This window comes from Uranotaenia lowii, chromosome 2 (genome assembly GCF_029784155.1).
Source record: "Uranotaenia lowii strain MFRU-FL chromosome 2, ASM2978415v1, whole genome shotgun sequence".
Taxonomy (NCBI): Eukaryota; Metazoa; Arthropoda; class Insecta; order Diptera; family Culicidae; genus Uranotaenia; species Uranotaenia lowii.
In genome coordinates, this window is record NC_073692.1 from 184,160,804 (window position 1) to 184,178,738 (window position 17,935).

Sequence of the window (17,935 nt, forward strand, 5' to 3'; positions counted from 1 at the left end):
TCGCATTAATTTCTACACAGCAAAAATTAATTGCTGTAAAATTAAAGCAGATATCCTGTAACAAAAAGGAGCAGGACATTTACCGTAACTTTACATGTCGAAAAAAAATTACAGGACCACTGTTTTTCAGTGAGCATATCTATAAAAGGCAACTTTAAAATTACAGGCCTGTAAATTTAGGTTTACTTTAGCTCGGTTTCAAATTGGATTTGTTCACAAATAATATTCAGAAACACTTTTTGAAACTGTTGTTTAATTTATTAAATTCATTTAAAAACAAATTTGAAAAAATATAGTTATCACCTAACACTTCTGACACTGGCGAAACACAATCACTGCTCGGAAACGGCTACTTGTGATCCAGATAGTATTCAGTCAAATCAAAGTCTGACGGGGACATCTTGATGCCATTAGGAAAACACTGGCAATTGCATGCGCGGATCTACGGGGGGGGTGATGGGGGTGATCACCCCCCCCCCAAGCGGAAAAAATAAATCATCAGTAAAATGGTCACCATTTTTTTTTAACTCAATTTAGATGAAATATAACTTTTTCATGTGTCAAAATATCTTAACATTGAAATTACCATTTTTACGCCGCGTGCATAAGAATTCAGATGCTGCTTGAAAATATTCTTGAATTATGCGCGTGTATAACTTCGTGTTGGCGTCGGGCGTGCGAAAGGGATAAAGCTTGTACCTCACTCTTTAAGGAATTTCCTTAAGGGGGGGGTAGGGTCTAACAGGTATAAAAAAACACAATTTTCACGATTTTTTTCTAGAGCTATCATTCAAACAAATGTATTCAAATTTTTTACATTATACAAAGCATTGTTAAAAGAACATTTAGTAATTTTTTCGTAGAAAAATATTGAAAAATGAGCCGGTGACGGAGCACTTTCGAGGATGCCTTTTAGAAAACAGGATTTGCGGTGGACACTGTATCTCAGCACAGAATCGTCTGAAGTCAAAAAATCAGAGCAAAATATTTTTAATAGATGTTTTTCTGGACCCCAACGTTTTTATTTAACTAAAAAATATTTTTATGAAATTTTTGTGGCTGTTTGAAGTAAAAACTACGATTTTTCACTTAAAAATCCGCCATTTTTCACCTGTAAAATCTCCCCAAAGTAAAAAAAACAAAAAAGAAAAACGTTGGGGTCTGGTATTTTATATGTAGAAAATATGTTCCAAATTTGAAAAGAATCGGATAAGTAGTTTTCAAATGGCGATGTCCACGGACTTTAAAAATGTGCTTTCGAGAAAAACGCGTTTGATGTTTCTGCTCTTGCTTTCTTGCAGTATTAGATAGAAGGAGATAAAGGCCTATAACTTCTACAGTTTTGATTCAATTGACTTGAAAATTTGACACAACATTCTTGAAATGTTTTACAATAAGATAATAAAAAAATAAAAAAATCGATTTTTTGAAAGTGTTAGACCCTACCCCCCCCTTAAGCATGACATCAGATTTTTGTGCATTTTGGAGTGAAACTTCTCACTCTCATTCTCATCGCTATGAGAATATTCTGATTTGTTTGGTGCATGATTCAAAGAAAGTGTTTCTTAGATGGAAATGAAAAAGAGTATCAAACAAATTTAGGGTCATCATTAAAATTTTCGTATTTCAATTCAGATTCAATTATCGGATTCAGATCAAATAATTGAATTAGTGAGCTCAGATCGAATCCTCAAAATATCAGAATTTGAATTTATGATTGAAGGCTACGAAACAAATTTCAGTTCTTGGTACATTTTTTTTATGAACGTTAAGTAATGCAATTAACTGTTTTAAAAAGTTCTGATCTGGAATCAAGATTTAGAAATCGCGTTTTTACAGTTTAGAAGTAATGTTGAAACTCGGAAACAGATTTATAATTCAAATATTGAATTTAAGTTACAAAATTCAGAGGCAGAATCAACATTCTAAATTCAGATTCATATTCAGGCCGTAAATATTTTTTTAAACCAATATAAAAATATCAAGAAAATATTTCGTTGGAGATGATTAAAATCGTAGAAGATCGCAAAATTGTTGATTCAATTTTACTATTCAATTTTTTGAATCAATGTCACAACTCAGCAAAAAATTTCAAATTTAAAGTAGATTTCGAGTTCATTTTACAATTTTCGTATAATGCAAAATCAAATTATCCACATGATTTCACTTATGGAGCTGTTTTTTTAATAAATAAAATATTAACTGATAAAGAGACTTGAAATTTCAAAATAAAAAATCTGCAGGGAATTCCATATTTTGTTAATGTATTGTATACTATTTATCACAGTCTTCTCAAAAGCCAAATTTCAAACTAAAATTTTCGATTTGGATCAAGCTAGCAACAAATTTTTAATCTCTTATTTTATCTTTTAATGTTTGATTCATTTTTATCGATATGAATTCTTTTGTAAGAAATTAAATATTTTCTTAAAGCAAACTTATTTGATGCTCAAAATCCATATCAATAAATATTTTAACCATATCTAAAAATAAGTTTCTACATTGTAACTGAAGCTTTCATTGTACAAATTATGCATTATTAGTAGGGCATATTTTCATAAATTACTTTTTTACGGCCAATCAGTCCAAGCTTTTAATGACAAACGAATTTTATTCTATGCCTTGTTCTGAGTATCGCATAAAACTCGTTTGTCATTGAAAGCTTGGGTGGATTTGCCGTTAAAAAACAAACACCAATTAAAATACAGTCTACCCAAGATTGTACCCCAGATCAACACATTACTATTTGATATAAGGAACTATAAGTCTAAAACAGGTAATAATTTTTGTAAGTTTTTTTTATTCATGCATTGTTTTCAAATCTGTCGCCAAACTGTTTAAGATTGTTTTTTGATTCACGTCTTTAAATTGATATTTCATTGTAACTTCAAGTGAAAAATAAGAAATACATTGACGGGTTTCGATAAGCAATGAAGCGACATACGGTTTAAAATTGGAACTCAAAAGAGAATATATTTCGAATAAATATAATTGAAACTTATGTAAATGGCTTTTTTACCCGAATATTGTAATACTTTCAAAATTATTAAGACGTTATTTTAACCATGAAACCAGAGATGCTCATTTGAGTGAGTTGAAATCATATCAACAGATTTAATTTTGACTGAAAATAAATAAAGTACGATTTTGAAAATTAAATTGCATATGGATTTCTTATCTGATAAAAATAAACAAATGGTTATTCTATATTCCCAACTAGATAAATAAACGTAAATTTGACTTCATACCAGTGAAAAAAAAAACATTTTTCTGCGTTTTGCCAAAGACTAAGCCAGCCACAAACAGATTTATAGAGTTCTTTGAACAATCTTTTTTTTTTTTTAAATTGTCTTCAACATTGCTGAATTCTTTTCATCTTTAGCATCAAAATTTTTCCTGTCATAGTTCTTATTTTTTCCTGTCACTTAAAAAATTTTGGCCCTTATTTTGGAAAATTTACTAAATCACCCCCCCTAGAAGCAATCTCTAGATCCGCGCCTGGGCAATTGGAGATTATTATCTGGTAGCATTTTCTGGTTATTTCGGCTGCAAATATGTGAAAAAAAAAACACTTTAGTCTTTGGTCACATCAAATTAAAAATAATTACGGATGTTTAATTTTGATGCTTCTGCGTGTTTTTTTTTTGTTTCAAATCTATTTCAGTACAAATTATTTTAACCTATGCATACGAAATTTAACAATCTCTTACTTACCTGGAAAATTTGCGGGTGTTAGATGACAATCCGATACTGCACTAGAGACTACAAGGCTGGTCGGGACCGAATATTGAAAGCGTAATATTTGTGCCAGCTGATATTTCGCAGATCCCTGGTACCCGGGGAAATATTCCCCGTACTTGTGTTAGCTTACTCTCGTCACCTGCTCCATAGTGCGAAATATGCTTCCTCCGTTTCCGTAGACGTTGCTGCATCTAAAGATTAGATGGATAAACAAGATAGAATGATAGTCATTTTTTTGGGGAAAACTGAAAAATTACTTACCGTTTTCAGTTCAGACATGGTAATCTTCTTCGCCTGGTTGGCGGTCGTTTGAATTTGCTGCTTACGCTTCCGGACAGGAACAGCACATCTGGATAATTGCACTGCACTGCTCAGTGTATATCACTATCGCAAGATTAAATAAATTTCCCGAATCGGCGTTTTTTGATGGAAACGAAAAACAGTACACCACTTAAAGGATAGCCACGAAGTTGTTCGCCGGCTTTTCCTGCTGCTGGAATTTCTCTGGCACGAAACGAACAACCGAATCAAAACAAAGTCCGCGCGCTGCTTTTGACGTTTCTTCTTTGGTCGCTTACTGGGATGCCAGTTACAAATTTTTTTCTAATGTGCGATTGAAAATTAATTGAAGACACGTAATTTATCAACACGTTTTTTTTTTCCACCAGTATAATTACAGCAACTGTCATGCTCCTTTTTGTTACAGGACATTTGCTGTAATATTAAACGATAACCTTTTAACTTTCAGTAAAAATGATTCAAAATTACGCGTTTATTAAATTACAGGTTGTTTCTTTTTAAAGGGAATCATTTTCAATGACACGTAATAGTCATTATTTTTTTCTGTGTAATATATGAAATCACGGATGGAAATATCGCTGATGTGTTGTGCAAGTATGATACAGTGAAAAAAATGACCAGAGAAAAATTTCCGTAGAGTTTGGTTTAGACTTGTTTACCGGTGTAAGAGGTATACATATAGAAGTGAAAAAGGAAATTCCAGGCTTTCTCTTCTTTCTTAATAGAAAAGGAAGAGTTTATTATGACGGTTTAAAGAAAAGATGTTTTTTGCAAGCAAGAAGGTCACCTCAAGGCCAATTGCCCGCAAAAACAAGATGGAAGCACAGATAAGCACGATAAAATGCAACAAGCTCTCTCAGCTAGCTCTGCTAGTTGTGTTGAGCAGCTTGCTGATAAAAGTTGCTCCGGAATCGTTCAGATGCCCACGACCAGCTCACCACAAACTACAAAGGTAAAAAGGGATAGCAATTTCGCAGAAGTTCTCAAGGGTTTTGCTGAACAGGAACGAATGATGATTGAAGAACCCAGAAACCAGCAAAGTGCCAGTAAACGGAATCGATTTCCAACGCTGGAAACTTCCACTGACGCTACAGACGAAGATGGATTCACGCAGGAAAGTTCACGGCGTACTCGCAATGCCAAAAAAGGGACTCTGGAAATTATGTCAACAGTACCAAAACAAAAACCGGTCGAAACCCGTCGCTCATCAAGCAAATAATTTGAACAATGTATTACGTGACCTTTCAGTTTTTTTAAAGAAATGCTTTTATCGAAAAAAAATTATTGAACATGTTAAATGGTAAAAAGATAAATATGTAAATATGTATTTATATTTTTTTATATTTTTATTTCAAATTAGGTGAATAAAGATTTTAATGAAAAAAAAGTCATGAAGATTTGTAGAAAAAGTTCTCGGATTGGCCGCTGTGTGGCGCTACAAGCACCCCAGCAAACATAACATCGCATTAGAAATGTCAGCTCAACTCGTTAACAATGTTAATGCGAATCGTAATTCCTACCAAACCAAGTAAATGATCGTAAAAATGGTTAGTTAAAGTCTACCGACTCGTATATGACAAAATTGCGCCATGTTTGCAAATTTGTCTCCCGCGTGCGGGATTCAAGTGAGAAAACAACCTTGTTGTTCTCTCTGCGATTAGCAGTGCAACCAGATTTCTAAAAATCAGAGGGTCCGTTTGGTTAAACTGGTAAAAAGGTAAAAAGATAAATATGTAAATATGTATGTATTTATATTTTTTTTATATTTTTATTTCAAATTAGGTGAATAAAGATTTTAATGAAAAAAAAGTCATGAAGATTTGTAGAAAAAGTTCTCGGATTGGCCGCTGTGTGGCGCTACAAGCAACCCAGCAAACATAACATCGCATTAGAAATGTCAGCTCAACTCGTTAACAATGTTAATGCGAATCGTAATTCCTACCAAACCAAGTAAATGATCGTAAAAATGGTTAGTTAAAGTCTACCGACTCGTATATGACAAAATTGCGCCATGTTTGCAAATTTTCTCCCGCGTGCGGGATTCAAGTGAGAAAACAACCTTGTTGTTCTCTCTGCGATTAGCAGTGCAACCAGATTTCTAAAAATCAGAGGGTCCGTTTGGTTAAACTGTCCAATGAGAGAAGCAGCAAATATTGTCGCTGGCAACGGTTTGCATGCATTGAGAGCAAAACTTGCGCTCTCTCGCATGCTGTCAGGATGTACGGTAAAAGGTGTTGTATATCGTCCAATTTTTGCAACACTTATCGCATAAGCCAGAAGTTAAAAATATGTATGCATATTGCCTCCACTTTAGTACGTAAATGCTGTTTTTTCGAGTTATATAAGATGATTTTATAATGTATATGAAGCGTATAGCAAAGTTGGTTGAGAAATGTACCTACAAAAATGTTTGCTGGGACTTGACTCCCAATTTTTTTGTCTGTTTTGTTGCTAAACTATAATCTAACTTTTTGTCAAAATTTGGCGAAATTTCATCAAGATTTGTAAAAGTTATGTAAGATTTAATAATGTCCATTCGAGTAATCGAGTAGTTTTATGTGATAAATACGTTTTATACTAAACTAGAATGAGTAAAATAATTATGAATTGTGTACTCATTTATTCAAATTTGAAGACATCAGCTATGAAACTGAATAATTTAAATGATATTTCAACATGCGCGCACGGAATATTTTTTATATGTTGGTTGGTGCAGGATTCACCGCAGTTTCTGCCCAAGTATGTATTCACATGCATTCTTAGATTATTAGGTTCGAAAAATTTCCAATGCAAGTTCACTTACAGGTACTCCGGCACCCGTGTATACCTGGTGTGCTGGCAACCGGGTTTTCCTGGTGTGATTAAACCCTCTTATTGAACATTGAACAGAAGAAACACATCTTACCTGTCGGCAACTTATGGGGCTTGAACCCAAGAGTTTTCTTTGCCGATACCGGGAATCGAACCCAGTACGCCTGGCATATCTAGACCAGACTCGCGCCAGCCTTTTTGATAGACCACATCGGCGCTAAAATATTTCAACTTGGGTGCACGGAATGGCTGTAAATTCGCTGTTGAATATTATATAGAAAAAAATTGTTTTCAACTTGCTTCAGAACATAAAATATTTTTGAGTTAGATATGAGAGGTATTTGAAATGCAATATTGGTCAATCGAAAAACTTTTAAGGAAAAACAAATCAACGTGTAAATTTGGCAATGTTGATTCATTATTTTTATTTTCACTGTTTTCCGTCTTACGACTTAACTTGATGCACATGGTTTCGACTTTGGTTTAGTTAAGATTTGCAAAAATGCTTTTTAAAAATTTGCAAAAAGTCCAATATTTGATTAAAAAGCGGTGAATCCGTGCACCCATAGTGAAAAACCATGTAAATAACATAAATTTTCATTTGAATCTATAAAAGTCTTTATTCTTCACCTTTAACATGCAAAAAAATTGATTTTGGATGAATGGCGGTGAATCCGTACACCCATGATAAATTGCTCTACTTATAGAAAAAATATGCTTCAAAACCTGCAATACCAGGTTTAATTTATAGGCAACGTGTTGAAAAATTTCAGAGCGATGGATACTATAAAATATCTACTAAAACAAAATTGAAGTGAAACCGGGCACCCATGGTCAATAAACCTTCTATGGGTACCCGGACATAAGGGAATTTTTGGAAACGAATGCGCCGACGAACTCGCTAGAGCTGGATCGGAAAAGGAATTTTACGGACCAGAGCCGGCTGTCCCAATATCACCATGTTGGTTCAGACACCAAATTCAAACTTGGTCCTCTAACCAGCATGAACGATACTGGGAAGAGTTGGACACTTGTCGTCAAACTAAATTATTTTTAGAAAAACCCTCTCCAATCGTATCGAGTTACTTATTAACTTTAAATAAATCTCATTGCAGCATCTTGATCAGAGCACTCTCCGGTCATTGTAAACTCAACTATCACATGCACAACATTCAGCGTGCTGAATCTCCAGTATGTGGTAGTTGTGAATCAGATGTGGAAGATCCCTTCCATCTTATATGTAACTGTCCCTCATTTGCCAGACTACGTTTTCGTACTCTGGGATCTTACGCTTTAAGCGAATCTGAGTTTAAGAAATTAAACTTAAAAAACATTCTATCATTCCTTACCGAATGTAGAAAAGAGCTTTAATGCTAATAATCCCTAGTGGAAAGGCTTTATGCCATCTTAAATAGATTGAATTTATTTCTTCCTTTTATAGGTTTTTCAGTTTTCTCAGGTAAATGATGAAATCTTGGATAAAAAAAAGGCTAGGCACAATTTTCCCGTATATTTGGATAACGTGCCGCTATTAAGCCTACCCCTATTCTGATACCTGATACCTGAATACCAGGTTTAATTTATTGGCAACGTGTTGAAAAATTTCAGAGCGATGGATACTATAAAATATCTACTAAAACAAAATTGAAGTGAAACCGGGCACCCATGGTCAATACCCATAGCCATCTAACATGATTTTATAATGTGTTTTAACTTTTTGATAATTATTTGAAATATTCATTTTATGACATACACGCATTCGTCAACTATGCCAAAATGAGGTGATTCCGTGCACCCATGGTGAAAAAATATTTCCATTTTATAACAAAAATGTTATCGTATAAATAACAAAATGATTTAAAAAGAAAAAAGTTAAAAATATTATGATATAAAAAATTTCCTCTTTACCAGTCATTTTGACTGGTCACGGTCCAAATAGGTATATCAATTTGCCGGTCCTTCTAGTGTTAATGGCATATTGAGAATAAAACTTTTATACCGAAGTTGCAAACAAGAATTCAAAACATTATCTGAAATCATTCAATAGGTTAAATAAACCTATATTCCTGCAGCCAGTCAAAGTTGGGAGAAAGTCGCACGTGATTTCATTTTTTTAACGCAACTGTTTACGTGTACGTATAAACGTTTGTACGTTCCCATCGTTTCGATTCGTATTGGATCTTCTTCAGGGACGGCCATTTTCTCATGGAGAAAAAAACGACAGTTGTTCCAATTATTTCAGCTTGTTATACCAATAATCAAGATGCAGTTGATTTTTTCGCATTCAACTACTTTTATAATAGATTCAACTACAAACTTCTAATTGTCCTTACGCAATCAACTATCAGTATAATGCATTCAACTGTATGATTTATTTTTTGCATTCAACTATAAATACAATAGATTCAACTACAAACTGCTGATTGTACTTATGTAATCAACGATGAATATAATAGATTCAATTGTAATGGTATAATTGATTCAATTGTAATAGTATAATTGATTCAGCTGTAGATATGATAGATTCAACTACAATTGTATGATTGATTATAGGCATTCAACTATAAATATAAAAGATTTAACTGTAGTGGTATAATTGATTCAACTGTAAATATGATAGATTCAACTGTAGAGGTTATAATTGATTCAATTGTTAATATGATAGATTAAACTTCAAATGTATGATAGATTCTAGGTATTGAACCATAAATATAGTAAATAAAAATATATTGTTACGATAGATTCTGTTTTACTTGAATACTATAGTTTCATCAGCAAAAACAAAAAAAAGTAAGTGTTGGACCCAATATCGGTGGACATCGGTGGCAAAACGCAAGCGCTCTCCGGTGATGGTGAAACATTTTCCTCTACCAGTTCGTGGCAGCGGTCGTGTAGAAGGCCGACAGTTCCTGGAATTGGGAAAAGTACAACTACTCTGGCTGCCCGGGAAATCAACGTGGGTCTCGACGTTCTTTTACACAATCCTGACAGGATCCCATAGGAAACTAGCATTATGGTAAGTCGGCGTATGATAGATTTATTTCATGGTATTGAGTAAATTCCTCCCCCCACAAGGTCAATCTTCGCTGGGTGCAGAGGCACGGACGTCTTCCGGGACCGATTAGTTTAGACGCACAATTTCCTGGGCAACCATGCATCAAGATCCAAAAAGAACGAGAGCGAAGGAATCAGGATCCACGTCGCGAATTCAGGTCAGGTTTTCAAATATCTAATAATCTAATAAATTGAAAGAAAACAAAACGTAGCCATAAAATTATTCCGAAAAAGTGCTTCAGATATGATAACTTCCAATATAAACAAAAATTAAATGCACAATATTTATAGTTAACCTCAGTGAATCAATCATAGAAATAAAATTGAATCTATCATATTTATAATTAAATCAATCATATTATTATAATTGAAACTATCATATTTATAATTAAATCAATTATATTATTATAGTAGAATCTATCATATTTATAATTAAATCAATCATATAATTATAATTGATTCTACTATAATTATTGTTGAATGTATAACATCAATCGTGCATTATAGTTGAATCAATTATATTTAAAGATGGCTAGTGAAGTAGACAATGTGCAACTCCGATTCTCTACCTCCCCGTGGTGGTAGCTGGGGTGCGAGCAACCTTAGCGGAGATCGGGTACCCAACCCCGGTGGATGCTTTGGTCGCATGCAGAATGAGTTAGGGGGCTTCGTACGCGTCTGTTCTCCATGTCAGGGGCGGCGTGCGGAGTGCAACAACGTCCTGGTGATGTTCGGGACCCAAAACAGCAACATCACGACGGTCCTCCTGCGAGATAGTGGGGTTAGCTGCGGGCCTTGCGAGCCTGTGACTACTAAAAAACATAAGCAACGAATAACGAACAACAAATTTCGGATGGAAATCGGCAAAGACCCACGCGACGAAAAGGGACTAGCGATTGGAAACTTGGAACATGGAACTGCCGATCTCTAAATTTTGTGGGCAGTACCCACGTGCTCTCCAACGAATTGAAGAGCCGCAAATTCGACATCGTAGCGCTGTAGGAGGAATGCTGGAAGGGCTCCACGGTACGAACGTATCCAGATGGTCGTGCCATCTACCAGAGCTGCGGCAACACACACGAGCTTGGAACAGCTTTTATAGTGATGGGAAAGATGCAAAAGCGCGTGATCGGGTGGTGGCCGATCAACTCACGAATGTGCCGGTTGAGAATCAAGGGCCGGTTCTTCAACATCAGCATCATCAACGTGCACAGCCCTCACCTCGGAAGTACCGGTGACGACAAAGACGAATTCTACGCGCAGCTGGAGCGTGAATACGACCGTTGCCCAAAACATGATATCAAGATCGTCATCGGGGATTTCAATGCTCAGGTCGGCCAGGAGGAGGAATTTAAACCGACAATTGGAAGGTTCAGCGCGCACCAGCTGACCAACGAAAACGGCCTCAGACTTATTGTTTTCGCCGCCTCCAAACGAATGGCCGTACGTAGTACTTTTTTCAGCACCGCCTCCCACACAAGTACACCTGGAGATCACCGTACCAAACGCAATCACAGATCGACCACGTTTTGATCGACAGCCGGTACTTTTCGGACATCATCGACGTCAGATCCTGTCGGGGCGCCAACATCGAGTCGGACCATTATCTGGTGATGGTGAAGATGCGCCCAAAACTCTCCGTAGTGAACAACAAGCGAAACCGGCGCCCGCCTCGGTTAAACATCGCGCGACTGAAGCAACCTGAGGTCGCGGCAGACTACGCGCAATCGGTCGAAGCAGCGCTGCCGGCAGAGGGCGAGCTTGACGAAGCCCCTCTCGAGGACTGTTGGGATACCATCAAAACAGCCATCAACAGTGCGGCGGAGAACGTCATCGGTTATGTGGAGCGAACTCTACGGAACGACTGGTTCGACGAGGAGTGTAGGAGGGTGATGGACGAAGAAAATGCCGCGCGGGCGGCAGTAGTGCAAAGAGGCACCCGTCGAAATGTGGAAAATCACCGACAGCGGAAGAGGCAGCGAGTCCGACTTTTCCAGGAGAAAAAGCGCCGCCTGGAGGAGGAGGAGCTCCAGGAGCTGGAGCAGCTGCATCGTTCCCAAGAAACACGAAAGTTCTATCAGAAACTCAACGCATCCCGCAAAGGCTTCGTGCTGCAAGCCGAAATGTGCCGGGATAAGGACGGGGGTATCCTGACGGACAATCGTGAGGTGATCAAAAGGTGGAAGCAGCACTTCGATGAACACCTGAACGGCGCACATGCAGGAGATCAAGACGGTGGGGGAAGGTACATCGCCGGCGTAGCCAACGACGAAGAGGAGCCACTCCCAACGATGAGTGAAGTTAAGGAAGCCATTCGCCAGCTGAATAGAAATAAGTCGGCTGGGAAGGATGGCATCGCAGCTGAACTCATCAAAATGGGCCCGGACAGGTTGGTCGATTGCCTACATCGGTTGATAACCCGGATCTGGGACATAGAACAGCTACCGGAGGAGTGGAAGGAGGGGGTAATATGCCCCATCTACAAGAAGGGCGAAAAATTGGACTGTGAGAACTACCGAGCGATCACTGTCCTCAATGCCGCCTACAAAGTGTTGTCCCGAATCCTACTCCGCCGCCTAACGCCACAAGCAAACAGATTCGTGGGAAGTCATCAGGCCGGCTTCATGGAGGGACGGTCAACGACGGACCAGATATTCACATTGCGGCAAATCCTCCAAAAATGCCGTGAACACCAAGTCCCTACGCATCATCTATTCATCGACTTCAAAGCCGCATACGACACGATCGACCGTAACGAGCTATGGAAAATCATGGACGAGAACGGCTTTTCCGGGAAGCTGATCAGACTGATCAAGGCGACGATGGATGGAACGCAGTGCTGTGTGCGGATTTCGGGTGAATTGTCGAGTTCATTCGAATCGCGCAGGGGGTTTCGACAAGGTGATGGTCTATCCTGCATGATGTTCAACGTGGCGCTAGAAGGTGTTATTCGACGAGCGGTGGGCGAAATGCGGGGCACGATTTTCAACAGATCCAGTCAACTTATCTGTTTTGCCGATGACATTGATATAGTCGGCAGATCATCTGCGGCGGTAGAGGAGATCTACCGCAAACTGAAACGCGAAGCAGGAAGGATTGGGTTGATGATTAATACGTCCAAGACGAAGTACATGCTGGCCTGCGGATCCGAGACCGACCGAACCCGCTTGTCCAGTAATAACAAGGTCACGATCGACGGCGACGAGCTGGAGATAGTCGAAGACTTTGTCTATCTCGGCTCACTGGTGACCGCAGACAATGACACCAGCCGTGAGATCCGGAGGCGAATTATCAGCGGAAGTCGTGCCTACTATGGACTCCACAAGCAACTGCGGTCGAGAAGACTTAGCCCTCGCACGAAGTGTAACCTGTATATGACGCTCATTAGACCGGTTGTTCTCTACGGGCACGAGACATGGATATTGCTCGAGGAGGACCTGCGTACACTCGGAGTATTCGAGCGACGAGTGTTAAGAACCATCTTTGGCGGCGTACAGGAGAACGGAGTGTGGAGGCGAAGGATGAACCACGAGCTCGCGCGCCTCTACGGCGAACCCAGTATCCAGAAGGTGGTGAAGGCTGGCCGGATACGCTGGGTGGGACATGTTGCGAGAATGCCGGACGACTGTCCTGCAAAACAGGTGTTCGCTACGAATCCGGTAGGAACAAGACGAGCGGGGGCGCAACGAGCGAGGTGGTTAGACCAAGTGGAGCGTGATCTGGCGAACGTGGGGTGTCCGAGAAATTGGAGAACGGTTGCTATGAACCGAGTGAATTTTAGGAATTATGTTCGTCAAGTTATGTCGTGAGACGGAATACTATGTAAATAAAAAATAAAATATTTAAAGTTGAATGCACAAAATTAATCATACAACTATAGTCGTTTGTATTATATACATTGTTGACTGTACGAAATCAATCAGATTGTCTATTATATGTATTGTTGAAATTTTAATAATTTTATTATAGTTAGCCGAGAAGCAATCAGATATATGATTGAATATAGGTGGATTATTGTTGGAAATACTATACTTTTTTCTCCGTGCTGTCTCCGAGAAACGCGAATTTTCACTTAATTAATAAGTGTGATAATCTTTATGACAAAAGCTTAAAAATTGCTAATGCTGATAATACCTTTTTGAGCTTTCATCTCCAGTGCAATCAAGTAAAAAACAACCATAAATCTTATAGAAAAAAGCTTAAAAGCGAGATTCACTAACACTTTAAAAACGATGTTGATTTTACGTTTTATAAAGTAATCATGTAACGTTGCGTACTCGTGTATAAAACGTATGACCAACCAAGGGCATGCTACGTTATACGATTACCGTAATACGGGGTAATATTGATCAATTTTTTTAATATATTTCGAATACTTTTTCTGTTAAGGGAAATGTGGCATGTTTTATATTTATAAAACCAGTACTGGACTCCTATGGAAACATGGATGCAGAAATTTATTAGACTACTTTAAATTGGATTAAAAAATCGTTTTCGTCTCTGTTCAGAATTTAATGCTTTGAGGTAACATTGATCAGTCTCTATTCTGACGGTTTAAACAAGTTTTCTTGATCATAAAGGGTACAAAACACCTTCATAATATTTACATAAACAAGTTTATAAATTTAACTTTGAGTTTTAACGATTTATTTTAAAAATATTTATAATAGAGAAAAGAACTGTGATGCTGCCTACATTTAGGGGCAAAAATTACAATGCTTGCTAAATAGTTCAAGCTGCAAAATACAAATGAAATTTTACCTTCACATATTCTCCTAAGCCCTCCCACTATTTCCATTTTAATTTTTTCTTCAAAGTTAAAGAATTGATAGGGTTCTTATCCATTTGTCCAATACGGGCTTACTCTTGGAAAATGTTCTTATTTTTTAAATAACAAAAATTTATCATAAAAAGACTATAAAAATAGCACTATAACTGTTCATATACAAAGAAAAAAAGTTGTTCTTTCACATTCAACAGCCCATTTGCTTCTAAATGCTTTTTGGTTTCATCAGGAGAGCTGTTTGTTTGCGAGCCTTGGAAAAATAGATATTTTAAGATTTGAAATTAGAGTTTTTACTAACAGAAAAAAATTTCAAATACAAACCAAATTGTGCCTATTTGATACTCAATTCATAGGCTTTCGAACGTAGAAAATAGTTTTCAAAAATTCAAACTATAGACTGAGTTATTGATGATTATGTGGAAAAGTTTAATGTTGGTCAAATTTACCCTGGTGATCAATATTACCCCGTTTACGGTACTCTGCAATACGTGTGACCAACAGCTATTTGCTAAGTGCAAGTGAATCTCGTTTTTAAGATTTTTTCAGATTTAAGCTTTTTTTGCCTTGATAGCATTGGAGATGAAAGCTTAAAAGCATCTGAAAAGTTTAAATCTATTCAATAAAGCTTAAATCTGACCAAAAAACTTAAATCTGAGAGATGTTTGTCACTCGTGATGAAAAAAAACACACACACGCACATAGAGGATCTCAGTGAAATTTCATGTTTCCTTGAAAAGATTTCAATGCTACTTAACACTAAGGCTCACATCTTTCGAAGATATGATACCAAAAGCCAGTGTCCGGCACAAAAACGCTTATCCGCTTATCGCTAATTAGTCCGCTAACTTTAGGTTAGCGAATTAATTTTCGCGCTATATTTTTCTTCAGCTAGCGGATAAGAAAGTTCCGCTAATTTTTAGTTCCGCTAACCTAACTGAAGAACGCTAACTCTTTGAAGTGTAAATTTGGCCATAGATTTATAGATCATAAATTCGGCATCATTCAGATTTAAAATTTTGAATCCGGTATTGAATCAGGTATTTAAATTTTCGCTAAAGATTTATTTCAGAAGATGACTGAAATGAGCGTGTTTTTTTAATTGTCTTCACTTGAATTTATGTCTTAAGCATAAGTTTTTTTTGAATATTAAAAAAAAAAGTTGTGAAAAATTGAAATTTCTAGAACAAAATAAGTGTATTAATGTCAAAAAAGATGAAAAACTATTTCGGACAAAACAAAACATCTACCTAAAGAGAATCTTTGAAATAACTGATGTAAAAAAATTAATAAGCGGGTAAATATTTTGAAAAATTTGATTCTATATTTTTTCCTTTTACTTTCCACCAAATACACTAACTAAAACTAAACTGGACTGACGCAACTGATATGTACAGAAATATTACAAAATAAGTTCAAAAACTGCTCTTCGCTTTGATATCATTTATCACTTTTCTAGTCAATATTATAATTAAAGATGGCTGAAAAATTTGTGTTTTGCTTATTTTTTTCAAAACTTTCTACTATCGATTAGCGATTAGCGCTTTATTATAGATCGATAACTTTTACGCAACATTTAGCGGCTTTAATTAGCGATCGCTAACTTTGACCGAGATAGCGATCTAATAAGCGCCGCTAACTTTTAAGTTAGCGATGCCGAACACTGCCAAAAGCTATTTCAAACGACCAGCTCACATATATCCACATGTATTTTTCATGTCTTTAATAATTTCGGAAATGGATAAATTATATTTTTTTTTTCAAATATGTCAATCGTTGATATAATAGTATAAAAGTATGTATACTATTAAGATATTGATTTTAACTATTCTTAAGCTTCATTTTTTAAGCTTCATGAGAAGAAGCAAAGTATTTCACGAAAAAAAGTTATAACCATTCAAAAATAAAATATCCGAATCCATTGAAAATTGTTGTAAAATTCCATGCTTTGCTTGCTGTGGCTTTCAATAATTTCATGACATGGTTTTGCGAAGATTTTATAAATCGACAAACTCATTGGCTACTAAAATCAGTTAATTGCGATTTTTAATTTTCATCCTACGATTGAACAGCTTTCAAATTATCAAACTCGATAATAATAATATAAAGAAACTCGATTCGAAAAATTTATAGTTTTGACGTAAAACTTTATTTTCCGTAGAAGGAGTGTTAAGGTTTAGTTTAACAATAAGCACAAAAATCGCGCGAATAAACAGGAAAAATCAAAACTGTGTTTAGAGATGCATATTTTACAGCAGAAAATATCGTAAAAAGCCTCAATTCATCAGCAAGCATTTCAATTAACATGATTCAGTATTATTTTCGGGAAAAAGTTTAAAAATACACTGAAAAGTTGACAATTTAAGTCATTCTGTGCAACAATGGGTAAGGGGACAACGATTGGCAAATCACCAATAATGACTTTAAACATGAAATCTCTTAAAGAAGCTTTAAATGGTGTCTAAAAGTCTCGTCTGCATCGCTAAATATTCTGCAAAAAATACCTTTGTTTAGCCTATCCTTTGATGCAACTTTCATCCGAAGATACTAAAGTTGGTCAGTAAGTCGGTGTTCTATAAATTTGAATATTTTAAACGAATTTGCATAGAACATTATTCAGCATCTATAAGTTAATGGAAAAGTTGTCCGGTCCAAATTCATTTCGACAAGTAATACGAAAAATATTGGGAAATTTTTCTATTTTAAAATGAAAGCCAACGGTGTTTTTCCATTCACTTATTAAATTTATATCGAACGTCGCCAATGTTTGGATACACAGAAACGAAGTGCCCCAATTCCGGCTAATTATTATGACTCAATTGCCAACTTTCCTTGTAAATGACACCAAATTCATTTCTGGCGCGCAGCAATCGCAAAACATCGAGCGAATCATTTTCGGAAGGGGCTCACCAAACAAAAGTCGGTTTTAAGGGCCAGAAAGCGATTCGTGATATTACAGTTTTTTGTCACACAATTTTCTAGCTTATTTCAGCAAACACTTTGTCGCGCTCATTTCAACAATATGATTTGGTAGAAAAAAACTGAAGACATAGGCGAAACTGGAATGGGAAACTTTCGAACAACTAAAAAACATATGGTGGTTTAAGCACTTTCGTAACCTTTACGCAACAATCTCCACACTTTTTATTCGTAGTTAGTTATTTTTGACGGACATTTAAAGGTTTGTTTTCACATTCCAACCACGTGTTATGCGTTTAGATTATTTTTCGTGGTTTGAGATCCTTG

The 17,935-nt window shown here is 36.5% G+C and overlaps 1 long non-coding RNA gene across 1 annotated transcript; it reads right to left on the reverse strand.

Moving 5' to 3' along the window:
- Nucleotides 1-3,439: 3,439 nt before the first annotated feature.
- LOC129749914 (uncharacterized) lies at nt 3,440-4,550 on the reverse strand. Its single transcript, XR_008738215.1, has 3 exons — nt 4,003-4,550; nt 3,715-3,932; nt 3,440-3,546 (listed from the first exon to the last, which is right to left on the reverse strand). It is a non-coding gene; the product is annotated as an uncharacterized LOC129749914 (long non-coding RNA).
- Nucleotides 4,551-17,935: the final 13,385 nt, after the last annotated feature.